This window comes from Piliocolobus tephrosceles, chromosome 15 (assembly GCF_002776525.5).
Source record: "Piliocolobus tephrosceles isolate RC106 chromosome 15, ASM277652v3, whole genome shotgun sequence".
NCBI classification, from domain to species: domain Eukaryota; kingdom Metazoa; phylum Chordata; class Mammalia; order Primates; family Cercopithecidae; genus Piliocolobus; species Piliocolobus tephrosceles.
Window position 1 is genome coordinate 9,408,997 of NC_045448.1, and position 14,349 is coordinate 9,423,345.

Consider the following 14,349-nt stretch of genomic DNA (forward strand, 5'->3'; position numbering starts at 1 on the left):
TTGTCCAGTAGCTGAAGGTGTCTCAGAGAGGGGGTGCTACATCCATGTGATTTGCCTGTGTAGCCCCAGTGCCTAGCAGAGTGCTTGGCAGATATGCTGGGTGCCAAGAAAGCAATGGCCAAGTGGACGAATTCACAAAGGATGGAAGGAGGAGTCATAGGCTAGTGCACAGTACCCAAAGGACAGAGCTGAGGCTGCTAGTCAGGACAGCTTCAGGCTCTGGCCAGGCTCCAGCACACAGCTGGAGGCACCCGTGACTCTAGCTGGGAGGGGCTGGAAGATCCAGGCAGCCCCTGACCGCCCTCCTTCCCCTTAGTCATGTCCAGTTCTGTAAACAAATTCTCAACTGCACCAGAAGGCAGCTGAGAGAACCCAGAAGAAACCTTTTGCAGAGAGAGAAAAGAACCCTTTTGAATGTGATCAATCACCCTGATTTATTTGGATGATTTCTCTTCTGGATTTCCTTAAACCAGGGAAAACCCAGGTAAGATATTTGGGGCCCTCATTCATCTAGACAAAAGACATAAAAGCTTGTTGCATCAAAAGCCACCCCTGGAAAAAAACGGAGTTTCACCAACCCACTCAGCTATTAATATGAGATGCTCTCTGCCTGGGGACAGCAATTGCTGTAATTGATGCAAACGGTCCCAGCCACACTCAGTGATTGTGGTTCTGAAACTCAGAGCTGCAGCTGACCAGACTGATGCGGCCAACCTCACTCTGAAGGATCCTGCAGCAGGCAAATTGCTGGAATGTGTTCAGACGGAATCCAGCTGCTACCACCGTCACACAAACTTCCTAGAATAGAGGACAAAAGGTAGCAACTTGTTGCTGCTCGAGCCAAGAGATTTAGAACATGAGACCAAATGAGAGAGATTAAAATAAAAAATACAAGAAGTCGGTGAAATGAAGATTTAGCTCACCAGGCCAAAGCAGGCAGTCCTGGGTCTTTGCTGGACAGTTGTAGCTGCCATATAAGCTGTCCCTGCCAGGGCTGAGATCTGGAGGCTGATGCTGAAACCTCGGCCTGGAGGTGATGTTGAAGCAGGGCTCTCACAGCCCCTACACTGTCAGAGGTCTGGGCAGTGCAGATGAGATTATCACTCCAAGATCCTCAAAGCATCCAGGAAAAAAGCACATCTAGTACATTAGCTGAATTTTTTAGAACACTAGTAAGCACCTAGTAGATGCTCAGAAAATGCATATTTTCTTTCCCTTTCCTGAAGACCAGGGGCCTAGCTTGGTCTGTATTAATTACTATATCAGAGTCCTTATTTGCAAGTGAAAGAAACCAACTCTAGTGGATTGAAATATAAGACTATTACTTCTTACTGATGGTGAGGCAGGTTGGTGAAGCAGGCTTATCGAATGAGCAGGCACTGGGAGGGTGTGCAGCTAGAACCATGGCCCAAATCACTGTGCAGACCTCTCCCAGGGAGATCCCTGTGGCTTCTGCCACTGAACAGCAGACATCACAGCATGCTGCACTGACTCCATGGCACCAGGTCCTGGAACCTGGATGCCAACACAGTCCAGTACCCTCTACTCTCATTGAAATCCATGACACTAAGCCTTGCTGCTGCCCCACAGAGGAATTCTCCACAGTCCCTGCTGCTTTGGATCATTCACTCCAGATTCAAAATCCTGGCTGTGGTTTCTGGCCGGGCCCAAGTCACGTGCCATGCCAGGGTTCAAGATAAGCTAGGGAGAGTAAGTATCTAGAATGTACACCTTTCAAAGGGGAAATTGGGCTCCACTTCCCACTAAGATTCATAAAGTGGGGGATTCTTCCAACAAAGAAAGGGGATTCAGAGGCTGGGCAGCCCAAAATAGCACATTCCCTGCAGTTATACTTGGGTTTCCAGTCTACATGGCAGAAAAAGGAAGCAAAAGCTATGCATGGACAGTGTGCAGAAGCTGGAGCCTGGGAAAAGCCTTAGCCTGGATTTCATCTTTCTCTTTCTGGAAAAGGTTGGGGGAGCTTTACTGTCATTGATGCCCCTACCTGGAAGGCTTTTCCCTCCCCAAACTTGCCCTCCTCCGAGACCCACAAAGATCTCCCTCTTGTTGAAGATGTGATTCTACCTCTAGATTGCATCACACTTTTTAGAAATGAATTACTTCATTTATGTAGGTCTTGTCAAGCTCCCCCAGATGAGGACAAAACTCATATTCATTAAACAGTTAACAAACATTCACTGAGTGTCTGCTAGGCCTTGGGGAGACCTAGGGCACAAAGACGTGGCCTGTGCCTTTGAGAAGAAGGTCACATTGGGTGCCAAGTGCGTGGAGGTGTGAAGGCTTTGCAGAGGAGGTGACTTATTTAAATGGGTCTTAAGATGTTCCCAGCCATTGGTAGAGGGAGAGGTGCATCCCAGAGAGAAGGAACAGCATGTACAGGGCAAGGAGTCATGAGAAGGCGTGGCGGTTTTGGAACGGATTTGTTGGGATATGGTGTGTGTGTGGGCAGCAGGCAAGGAGGTGGGAGGTGAGGTCGCTGCTAAAGATTGGGACCACATGGCCAGGCACGGTGGCCCACGCTTGTAATCCCAGCACTTTGGGAGGCTGAGGTGGGTGGATCACGAGGTCAGGAGTTCGAGACTAGCCTGGCCAAGATGGTGAAACCCCATCTCTACTAAAAATACAAGAATCAGCCGAGCGTGGTGGCGGGAGCCTGTAATCCCAGCTACTTAGAAGGCTGAGACAGGAGAATCACTTGAACCTGGGAGGTGGAGGTTGCAGTGAGCTGAGATTGCGCTACTGCATTCCAGCCTGGGCGACAAAGTGAGAGTCCGTCTCTAGAAAAACAAAACAAAAAAAAAAAAAACAAAGATTGGGACCACGTTCTTTTTACCCCAATCTTTAAAACCTGCTGGGGTTTTTTGTTGTTGTTTTTTGTTTTTGTTTTTTTTAACCCATTGAGTTTTACATTTTGTTTTATTTTCTTATTTTTGTAGAGACAGAGGTCTTGCTATGTTGCCCAGGCTGGTCTCAAGCTCCTGGCCTCAAGTGATCCTCCTTCCTCAGCCTCCCAAAGTGCTGGGATTACAGGTGTGAGTCACTGTGCCTTGCCTGAAACCACATTCTTAGGACCCTTGAGTATCTCCCTGAGGAAAAGACATTGTATCCTGAGACCATTAGAAATCATCAGATACTTTTTAAATTGATGTTTTTATTGTGGTATATATACATAACATAAAATTTACCATGTAAACCATTTTTAAGTGTACAGTCCAGTGGCATTAAACACATTCAAAATGCTGTACGCCAGCACCACCATCCATCTCCAGATGTACAGCCAGCGCCACCATCCATCTCCAGAATTCTTTCATCTTGTAAAACTGAAACTCTGCACCCATTTAACACCCACCCCTCATGCTCCCCTCACCCTAGTTCCCGGCAACCGCCACCATCCTACTTTCTGTCTCTATCATCAACGCTTTTAAGCCCGAGGGCCACCTGCTGGGATTTTTAAGAAAAGTCCCCACAGCTACATTGTAAAGGATAGGTTGGAGGATTTGGGGTAGGAGGCGACTGCAGAGAACTCCAGAGGTGACGATGACAGTGGCAGTGGGTTGGGGGGGTGCGTGCAGGAGGGTGACGAGAGAGATTGCGGAGATATTGATTAGATGCGGAAATCAAGAGGCATCCAAGGTCACTCCAAGACATCTTTTTATTTTTATTTATTTATTTATGTTTTTGAGACAGAGTCTCACTCTGTTGCCCAGGCTGGAGTGCAGTGGTGTGATCTGGGCTCACTGCAACCTCCGCCTCCTGGGTTCAAGCAATTCTCCTGCCTCGGCCTCCTGAGTAGCTGGGACTACAGGCGCGTGCCATCATGCCCAGCTAATTTTTGTATTTTTAGTAGAGACAGGATTTTGACATCTTGGCCAGACTGGTTTTGAGCTCCTGGCCTCAAGTGATCCGCCCGCCTTGACCTCCCAAAACGCTGGGATTACAGACGTGAGCCACTGTACTCAGCCCGAGGCGTCTTTTTCTATTTTATTTTCATGGTGTTAACCCCCACACCCATTCTTGTGTGAGACAGAGAGGCGATTATGATCGTACAGGAGTTTTAAATAATCCTCTGACCCTAGCAATTCATAAATATTTCAAAATTACAGGCTATTTAGAGGGTGTCGGACATCCTCCCATATCATTCCCGTAAGATGTGTGAGAGGACTTTAGGGTAAGTTTGACCATTGCATGCTCTAATCCATTTCATAAAAGAGAAATCATTTACAAAAGTAGTTTATGGTCATGAAATGTGCAATGACAATTCAGAACATTTCCTGTACTAAGAAGAATTATCTGAAGCTTGCATTCAAAAGACAGCTGGTCTGACTAAACACAGGATCTGAAGTGATCAGAAGACCCGGGTTCCAGTCCAGTCTGCCACGAACTCGGTGACCCTGGGAGAGTGGCTTAACTTCTCTGTATCTCTGTTTCCTCTTTAGCGCAGTGGTTGTTGTGAGGATTAAATGAGATGCTTTGTGTAAAGCCCTGTGCAGCATGTGACCCACAGTGAGTGCTCAGCTCATAGTGGTTGCTGTTGTCTGTTATGATAACACTGATCATCATCATCATCTCCAAGGACTCATTCAGCCCTGACGCCCTGCGCTTTGCAGTTGTTCTTTTTTTTTTTTTTTAGACGGGGTCTTGCTCTGCCCCCCAAACTGGAGTGCAGTGGTGCCATTTCAGCTCACTACAAGCTCTGCCTCCCGGGTTCACGCCATTCTCTTGCCGCAGGCTCCTGAATAGCTGGGACTACAGGCAACCACCACAAAGCCCGGCTAATTTTTTTGTATTTTTAGTAGAGATGGGGTTTCACTGTGTTAGCCGGGATGGTCTCGATCTCCTGACCTTGTGATCCACCCGCCTTGGCCTCCCAAAGTGCTGGGATTACAGGCATGAGCCACCGCGCCGGCCTGCAGTTGTTCTTGAGAGGGAGACGAAACTGTCCATTCCTGGTTGTTCTGAAGAGAGTGTCCCACCCTCCTGCGGGGCCTCCCCCATCCCTGCAGGCTAAGCCTCAGCTTTTCTGGAGTGTGACATTTCCGCCAGCCTCATTCTCTTCCTTTCTCACTTCTCCCAACTTACTCTGGTCCCAAATCACCCTGTCTAGTCTTCCTTAGCAGCTGTGCTGTTTCCTTTTTTGCCCCCATGATGCCAACATCTCCTCTGAATCTGGGCGCACTAGAGGTAGAGAAGGGGTGAGACCTTCTTCTCTCTTCTCTCTTAGGCCATAGACCCCTCCCTGAAGCTCCTCTGCCCCCTATCTCTGAGCCTCAGAGCGTTCCTTGCCACTCGGAGCTCCCCTTTGGGTGCCCTCTTGAAAGCTGTGTTCTGGGTACAGAATCTTGTCTAGAGCCTCAGATATTGGGACTTTCCCTGTGGGAGGCCAGGCTGAGGGACACCTCTGAGCTCTGAGGTGGCTGCTGGGCTGTGATTTGGTGCAGGGCTGACATCTGTATTTGAAACACAGAGTGGGCCAATGTGAACTCTATTGATTGAGAAGAGACACAGGTGCTAGAGTGAAGGTGCATGGATTGGAGGCATCTTGGAAACCCACACAATAGGAAACGGCTTTAGCCTGGACTGTTCCCACAGGGCTAGGAGCTCCCTACCTAAGAGAGAAGCCATGTGTTTTTCTTCTTCGCAGTATGTAGTTTAAAATCATTTACTTTGTAGACAACAATCCACAGGGCTAGGCACATACCCGATTGACTGATTGGTAAGAGTCAAATATTTGTTGATGGAAAAAGCTTCAAGTTGTGTTTAGAAATTGCTCATGAAGTTAAACATCTATTTTGAAGTTACTTTGGTTGTGAGGCTTGAGGTTCTGTATCACCCTATAGTTTTAGGGTCCTTTACATTTTTCAGTGTTGTTGAAAAGCAATTTATTGTTCACCATGTGCCATGGTAGTTCCCCAACTTGAAGGCAGAGACTGTGTCTGTGTCTCTCCCAGCACCTAACAGAGTGGTGAATGCGTAGTAGGTATTCAATAAATATTAATTGCGAGCATCTTTTGTAGCACACATTATTTATTCTAGATCATTAACCTCAGAAATTCCAACTTAGTCACCTGCCAGGCCTAATTCCTTGTTTCAAGTAAGTGAGACACGACTCGGGACTGCCTGTGATCAGTGCGTGCTATACGTTTTCGTACGTGTCTGCCTGGATTCCCATGTGGCCAGCTGATGATGATTGAAAAGTGAGTATCCAGCAGGCATTGCAGGGACCAATGTCTCATCAGAGACCCTGTTCACACAGGCTCTTCACTTGGTGACCAGTTTTACAGCTTTCCGATGACAGCAAGTATTTGTCTGTATTTCCCGGTGCAGAATTCTAGGCTCCTGGCAGCTTTTGTGAAAAAGCATAGGCAGGAAAACCATCGCGTACTCCAAAGTTCTTCGAAAGTGAGTTTCATCACTGACCAGAGTTTCAAGTACAGAGTCATTCTCTTGGTTAACGCAGAAGTAACTGTGCTATGGTAACTGACCAACAAAAGTGCCTTCCAGTTCAAAGTCATGTTTAGTGAGCCCTCCATCTCACTAAACATGACTTTGAGCCCTTCATCACTTGGATTAGGGGCCTCCCTGTCATTGCTGGAAGGGACTTCAGGAAGCATCTCTTCTAGGTCTTTACCTAAGGGCCGATGTGGATGGTGTGTGGCCCGGACAGGTGTGTGGGTTGTGAACATACTGAAATAGGCTGCTCCCGTGAGTAAAGATTTGCTGCTCACAAGCATCATGTGTGCCCCCCTGTTGCTCCCATTCTTTTCTGGAACCCTATAAATTCTCCACACCCTGATCTAGCAATGAAAGGGTTAATGCCTGGCCCAGCCCTGGGGGTGGTGGGTGGGGGCCTCCAGCTCTGCTGCTTCTGGGACTCTGCCATGTTGGGTCTTTGGGTCGGAGGTGAGGTATTTTGACTGTCACTCCTGGCAGTGGTGGTTTGGACCTGATGCACTGGAGACCTGCATCGATGGGTTCCCAGTGAGGAAAGCTGTGCGAGGACGTGGCTACTTCAGGAGAGTGAAGCTGGCTGCTTCTGGGGCTAATCCTGAGGAGGCCTCAGGAGGCTGAGAAACTGAACACATGGCATGTGAGTAGTGTTTGTGGCTCTACCTACAGAGAGCCTAGAGGTTCTGGGGGACCTAAGTAGAAGGAGAGGCAGATGATGTCACCCCTGCATGTGCACCCCTTCCATGGCTGTCCACCTGCCCAGGATAATTAAACCCCTGAGCGTGGCATCAGGACCCCAGTCCTGGTCCTTGCCCACCTCTCCGCTCTCTCTGGCAGTCCCCCTGCTCTCCAGCCCCTCCTCCGCCCTCCTCCCTCCCTGCATCATGCTCTTCCCTCTACCTGGAACGTCCCGCTCTTCGTTACTAACAAAGGTCTACTCATCCTTTAAGACCAAGGTTCTTCTTTTCTAAATTTTCTCTAACTCTTTTCCAAACAGCCCGGACCCCAGGGCCACCACTGCCCACCATGGTGCTTTTGCAAGGTTCAGGAGACATCCAGAGAAGAGGCACAGCAGAGGCAGCCCACCAAGGGTGCAGGCTGTTCTTGAAGCTCCCTCCCCTGTTCAGCCATCTGCACAGTGTCTGCCCTTGCCCTGCCCCTTGCTCTCTCATTGCATGCTGGCAGCTGGTGGACCTCAGCATTGCATTTCCTGCCCTCCCTTGCAACCATAGGTTTCCTTCTGTGCTTCCTCCCACTGGCCCATGAGCTCTCCCAAGGCAGGGCCTGTGACGATGGTTGCTGTATCCCAAGTAACTGTGATAAGTAACTGTGGATCCCGTGGCAAGCTGTCCACAAATGTTTTTTTAAAGGAGAAAGAGAGCTAGAGGGGAGGAGAGGGAATGGGTGGAGGGGAACTCCCTATAACCTGTCTACTCCTCCGGCTCCCTTGGTCCTCTGGGGCAGTGCTGCTTTAATGGACAATGGCAGCAATGGAGGAAGAAGAGGAAGGGTGGGCTTGGTGTGTCCTGGCTGCAAAGAGGGCTCCTCACCAGGCTCTTGCCAGCGCCCAGCCCCCATAGACCCAGCCTCATGTTTACTTGCAGGGAGAACATATCTCTGGGGAGTGTTTGGGGAAGGGATCTCCCGGATAGAGGAAAGCCTGGATTCTTCAGGGGAAAAAAGCCCCCCCAGATAGGATGTCTGGCACATCCTCGGGCCTCCTCAGAGGAATAAGGTGCTGTGGAACAAGTTAGAACCATACCCATCTTCCTGAACATGGTCCCAGGCTGGGGCCACAATGAGGAACAAGGAGTCCCTGCCCTTGGGGTGTCCCAGTTCAGTAGAGATAAAAATCAATTACAGTACAATTCTCTACACACAGGGACAAAAGTCTCCACAGTGCTGAGGCAGCCCCAGAGAAGAAGAGATCAATGCTGTTTGGGGATGGAAACTCACTCATAACATACAGGAAGGGAGGTCAGGAGCAAAGGACGCCTACCTTGGGTTTTAAAGAATGAATAAGGGTTAGGCAAGCCGGTGCAGGATGGAGGGGAGTTTTAGGCAGGAGAAACGGCATATGCAAAGACAGTCATACATGAAAAACAGTGTGCTCAGGAAGACACAAACAGGGAGATAACGTTGGGAGCTTCAAGTACCAGGCAGGGAAAGTGAGAGATGGGGCAGAGGGGGTGGGTACAAAAAACGGTAAATGGAGCTCAGGGGGATCTAGAATTTACCTGTTACCTTCATTCAGTTTGCAATCCCTTATTAAGCTCTTTCTATACGTGAGATATTTTTCTTCAAATCTTCCCAGCAATCCTGACTCCCCCTTGTCACTAAGGAATGGGCACACCTTGGACATCACACGTCATCCAGACCCACTTTATAGAAGGGGAAACTGCAGCTCAGACTAGGTAAATGGGGTATCTGAGAGCTCCCAGTTGGTTAATGTCTGAGCCAAGACTTGAATCCAGATCTCTAACCTGGCTCTGGTTCCAGACCCTTGCACTATGTGTGTAAAGCAGGCCCTTCAGAGCTGAAACCATTTCTTATTTATTGACACCTGAAGTGGTTCGTGAAATGATACTCAGGTCAAAGGAAGCCAGGATCTCTTTTGAAGCTCCGAAAATCAAAGAGACTCATGATTTGGTAAAGAGACTTCCATTACATGTGCATAAGCAGAATTTTCTGCTTGAAAAAAAAGATGGGTTGGGGAGCTTGTAAGCACCTCCCTTTATGTTCCCATGGATGCCCACTTCTGAGGCTGGCTTGTCAGTTGCTCAATAGTGGTTCTAGTTTGCAAACGGTTCACCTTCAGGGTATTGATCCCTCTCTAGTTCTCTCATTGATGTCCCTGTCATTGAGTGAGCTGTTTCAGCAGTGCTCCTGTTCTTTTTCAAAGTCACCCTCAGTTGCCATTGATTCCATCAGCATTCTTTGCAGGCTGCGGCCTTATTGGTTTGCAAGGACAGCAAATATTGGGAGTTTGGAAACAGCATGTTCCTGGCTTTCCTGGGGAGGGCTGGGCCCTGCAACCAGGTGGGCTTTGCTGAGACAGAAATGAGTGGCAGAAAATGACTGATTGTCTCTGGGTTACTGCTTCAACCGCTAGGGCTCTCTTGTCTTCTTGGGTACAAGTCCTCCCTACAGGACACACAAACTGCATCCTTCTGCCTCCTTACCCGACCCCGCACCCCCTGAGTGCCATCTTCATAACCGGAAGAAGTCATGAGCTGGAAGTCAGCAGGCAGCCCCTCTGCCCAGGCTGTGCAGGATGCAATGTTCCAAACCACACCCAGATCTGCACCCTGAGGCCCCTAGTTGTGTGGGGTAGTGGGCAACGCCCAGGTTTGGTGTCAGAAAGGCAAGGTTCATACCTCAACGCTGCCATTTCTAGCTATGTGACCTTGGAAAGGTTACTTGCTTTTCCTGAGCCTTTATTATTAAAATTTTATTATGAAATTTCATTTCAAAATGCACTAATATGGTAGCCACTAAGCACACGTAGCTATTGAACGCTTGAAACGTGATGAGTCTGCGTTGAGATGTGCCGCGAGTGTAATACACCTGGATTTCCTCCCTCCCCAGGTGCAACAGTGACCCATGGTGCAGTAGGGAGGGCTGTTTTCCATGCCCAGTGAGGCCTGCTCAGCTCCCATGAGGTCTTTATGGATGGCCTGCCTCCCAACTGGTACCTACCTGGTCCTGTCACAGTCCCAGGACTCTAGACCTCAAGGCAGCCAGGCGGGTGCTACAGATGGTGACCTGTCAGTGGCACGGCCTGGCCCTGCAGCAGAATGCAGGGTTTGGGGGAGGGGGAGTGGTGAGGAATGGAGTGTGGATTGTGCCGAAACAGGAGTTTCTATGTCTAGTCCTGCCACCGACTGCACCTGCATTGCTGCGTGACCTTGACAGCTACTCCTTCCGCACCTGAACGTCCTCATCTGGAAACTGGACTTGCCTCCTGGGGTTCCTGCAAATATAAAATGAGCTAACACCTTTGAGGTGTTTGGCATTGTCCTGGCACTTGGCAAACACATGATAAATATTAGCAATCACTTGCAAGGGGTTGTGGGGTTGGGGGAGCTTTGCCCCTCTCCTGCCTCTCCAGGGCTGAGCAGCAGTGAAGAGCTTTCTGCATAGGAGAGAGCAAGAGAGATAAATAAACCCACATCTTCCTCTGAAGGAGGCTCCTGCTGGCTGGCTGCTCCCCTCACCTAGTCTCCCTCCCAGCCTCTCTTCACTCTCTGGTCCACCCTCAAGGGAGCCAGGTCACACAGCCTCAGCACCTCTTACACGCCAATCTCTAGCTGGTGCCTTCCACTGGTTGAACTGCATAGAGGGCGGCTGGGCACTGTGGTACATGCCTGTAATCCCAGTGCTTTGGAAGGCCAAGAGTTCAAGTCCAACCTGGGCAACACGGTGAAACACTGTCTCTACAAAAAATACAAAAATTAGCAGGGTGTGGTGGTGCTAAGCTTGCAGTGAGCTGAGATGGTGCCACTGCACTCCAGCCTGGGCGACAGAGCAAGACTCCATCTCAAAAAAAAAAGAAAGAAAAGAAAAAGAAACTAGGGCCAGGCATGGTGGTTCATGCCTGTAATCCCAGTACTTTGGTAGGCTGAGGTAGGTGGATCATCTGAGATCAGGAGTTTCAGACGAGCCTGGCCAACATGGTGAAACCCCACCTCTACTAAAAATACAAAAAGTAGCCAGGCATGGTGGTGCGCACCTGTAGTCCCAACTACTCGGGAGGCTGAGGCAGGAGAATCATTTGAACCTGGGAGATGGAGGTTGCAGTGAGCTGAGATCACACTACTGCACTCCAGCCCAGGAGACAGAGTGAGACTCCATCTCAAAAAAAAAAAAAAAAGAAAAAGAAAAAGAAACTAGAGGGCAAGGGATGCATTGATGTAGCTGGTATGCGCCAGCCTCTCTGGGCACAGTGCAGGGTAAAGAAGGGTGGGACAGCGCTGGAGGGACATAGCACCTGTCCTCTGATCCAGATGACAGAGAAAGAAGTCACAGTCTAGGTGTCAGAAAACCTGAGCTCTATCCCCAGGGTTTCCCCTGACTGATTGCATGAATGCGGGCAAGCCCCTGGTCTGCTCTGAGCCTTTGTTTTCCCATCTAGAAAATGACAAAGTTGGAGCAGTGACATCCAAGTTCCCTCCAAACCTAACACACTGTCTTTTACTGATACTGCTGCAGATGAAGTAACAAGGCAAAGCTATGTTTGCCATTAGCTCTCAGGGAAATGCAAATGAAACCCACAATGAGACACCACTTCACACCCACTAGGATGCATCAAAAGACAGCTACATATCAAAAAGACAGATCATAATGTGTTGAGGATGTGGAGGCACTGGAGCCCTTGTGTGCTGCTAGTGGGAATGTTAAATGGGGCAGACACTTAACAGTGGCTGGAAAATTGTCTAGCAGTTCCTCAAAAGGCTAAACAGTTACCACATGACCCTGCCATTCCACTGCTGCATATATTTCCAAGAGAAATGAGAGCATATGTACACACAAAAACTTGCACACAAATGCTCATAGCAGCATTCATAATGCATTCCAGATAAACAAGATGTAGTATATCTACAGGACGGAATGCTACTAGACAACAAACGAAATAAAGTACAACATGCATAAACCTTGAAGACATTATGCTACACGAAAAACGTCAGAGCATGTTCTCACTGAGAGCTGGGAATTGAACAATGAGAACATTTGGACGCAGGGTGGGGAACATCACGTACCGGGGCCTGTCGTGGGGTGGGGGGAGTGGGGAGGATAGCATTAGGAGATATACCTAATGTAAATGACGAGTTAATGGGTGCAGCACACCAACATGGCACATATATACATATGTAACAAACCTGCACGTTGTGCACATGTACCCTAGAACTTAAAAGTATAATTAAAAAAAGAAAAAAGTCAGAGGGAAAAGGCCACACATTGTATGTGTGACTTGCCTACTTCCCTCTCCCTGATGCTTCCTCTCTGGTCAGCTCCTCTCTTTGGGTTCTGGTCATTATTTTTTTCCCTTTGTCCCTCAGGACTGGGGTGGTAACTGCTCCTTCTGTTTCTTACCCCAGGAAACTGCATCCATTACTGATTGCCATAAACATTTTCCTCCACTTTGTGAATAGTTCTTGATTAAACTTTCCTACTGTTTCCCAACTTCTGCATCTGTATCTTGATGCAGTGCCTTACTCTCCACCCATCCATCCATCCATCTATCCATCCATCCATCCATTCATCCATCCATCCATCCATCATCCATCCACCCATCCACCTATTCATCCATCCACTCATCATCTATCCATCCATCCATCCATCCCTTCATCCATCCCTTCATCCATCCATCCACCCATCCATCTGTTCATCCATCCACTCATCCATCTATCCATCCATCCATCCAACCTCCCACCATCCATACCCCCATCCATCCATCCACCCATCACCCATCCACCGTTCATCCATTCACTCATCAACCTATCTATCCATCCATCCATCCTTCCACCTTCCTTCTACCCCCTCATCCATCCATGCACCCATCCATTCACTCTTCCATTCAGAAGCACAATGCAGTGTTCATTCTGGATGCTTAGTACATTCGGCAAACACTGAGTCCCTACTGCTCAGTAAGTGGCCAGTGCTAGGCCCTATGCCAGGAATATAGGTAATTAAAGCACAGCCTCTGTTCTCCAGAAGTTGATGATACAGTCTAGGGATAAAAATAAAATATACATAAAATATACATATCTCATGTCCTGTCTAGTGAGCAAAAAAAAAGAAAGTGAGCCAAAAAAAAGAAAGAAAAGAAAAGAAAAAGCCTTAGCAATTACTTAGCAAGATTAGCAATTACTTAGCAAGATTTGGAGACTCAGAGGGTACATTATGGGTTCTATTATTTTTAAGTTTTGAAGCAGTTTAGGAGCATATGATTCTTCACCCTCCACAGGCTCCAAAAACCACCAGGAACTGAGCCTGCTATGAGCTGTCACTAGGCAGGGACCTATCCTGCTTTTCTTTGTATATCCGGGGCTCAGCACATAGTAGGTGCTCTGGGAAGTCAGCAGAATTTAATTAACTCTGACCTGAAGACAAGGCTCTACAAAAACGGAGACGTCGGGAACAGTCTGTGTTCAAAATGTTATAGTAACAAGCAGTCAGCCAAACTGCATGGTGGAAAGACTGCTCTGCCTCCCTCTCTGCTCCATCTCTATGGTGACTGTTAAGGGAACTGGTCAAGGTCAAACATGGTCAACCAAGCAGGAATATCCCAGGGACTCTGGCAGCTGCAGCTTAGGTTTATACCACTGCGTGGAGGTCTTCTGTATTTCAGATTATAATATTTGTGCATTATATGAGAGTCTTTTTTGTTATTGCACAAATATGATAAAGACATTAAATACATTTTTAAGAAAGAAAAATAAACCATCCCTTTGCCATTGAACTGATTGAATGTTTGCATTTCCCTTCCAGCCTTTGTCTATTTCCATATGCATTTCATCCTCCTCCGTGGTGATCACAGTGAACCTCTAATTTTGTATTCTGCTTATAATGCCTTCTTTAAAAAAAGCATTGTTCTTTCATGGAGATTCCATGCTTGGGGCCAATCCTTGTTGGCACATCAGTTTTCCTCTTAGGAGCACATCATGGAAAAGACAATGGGAGATGTTTTCATGGCTTCTATTGGGTGTCTGTGAAATGCTTTGTTTCCACAGACTAAGGAGTTAGCATAAGAACAGAACAGAACAGACTTTTCATACAGCTTACTCGTATCGTTAGCTCAATGGGGTGTTTTATTTCCCATATAAATCAAGTGGACACAGCATGTGTGTTAGCCTGAACAACCAGGATTTTTATTCCGAG

The 14,349-nt window shown here is 48.0% G+C and overlaps 1 long non-coding RNA gene across 1 annotated transcript; it reads left to right on the forward strand.

Annotated features, from left to right (window-relative positions):
• Positions 1-341: 341 nt before the first annotated feature.
• LOC111531839 lies at positions 342-10,653 on the forward strand. The gene is made up of 3 exons (XR_002728405.1): positions 342-484; positions 2,958-3,051; positions 10,057-10,653. It is a non-coding gene; the product is annotated as an uncharacterized LOC111531839 (long non-coding RNA).
• Positions 10,654-14,349: the final 3,696 nt, after the last annotated feature.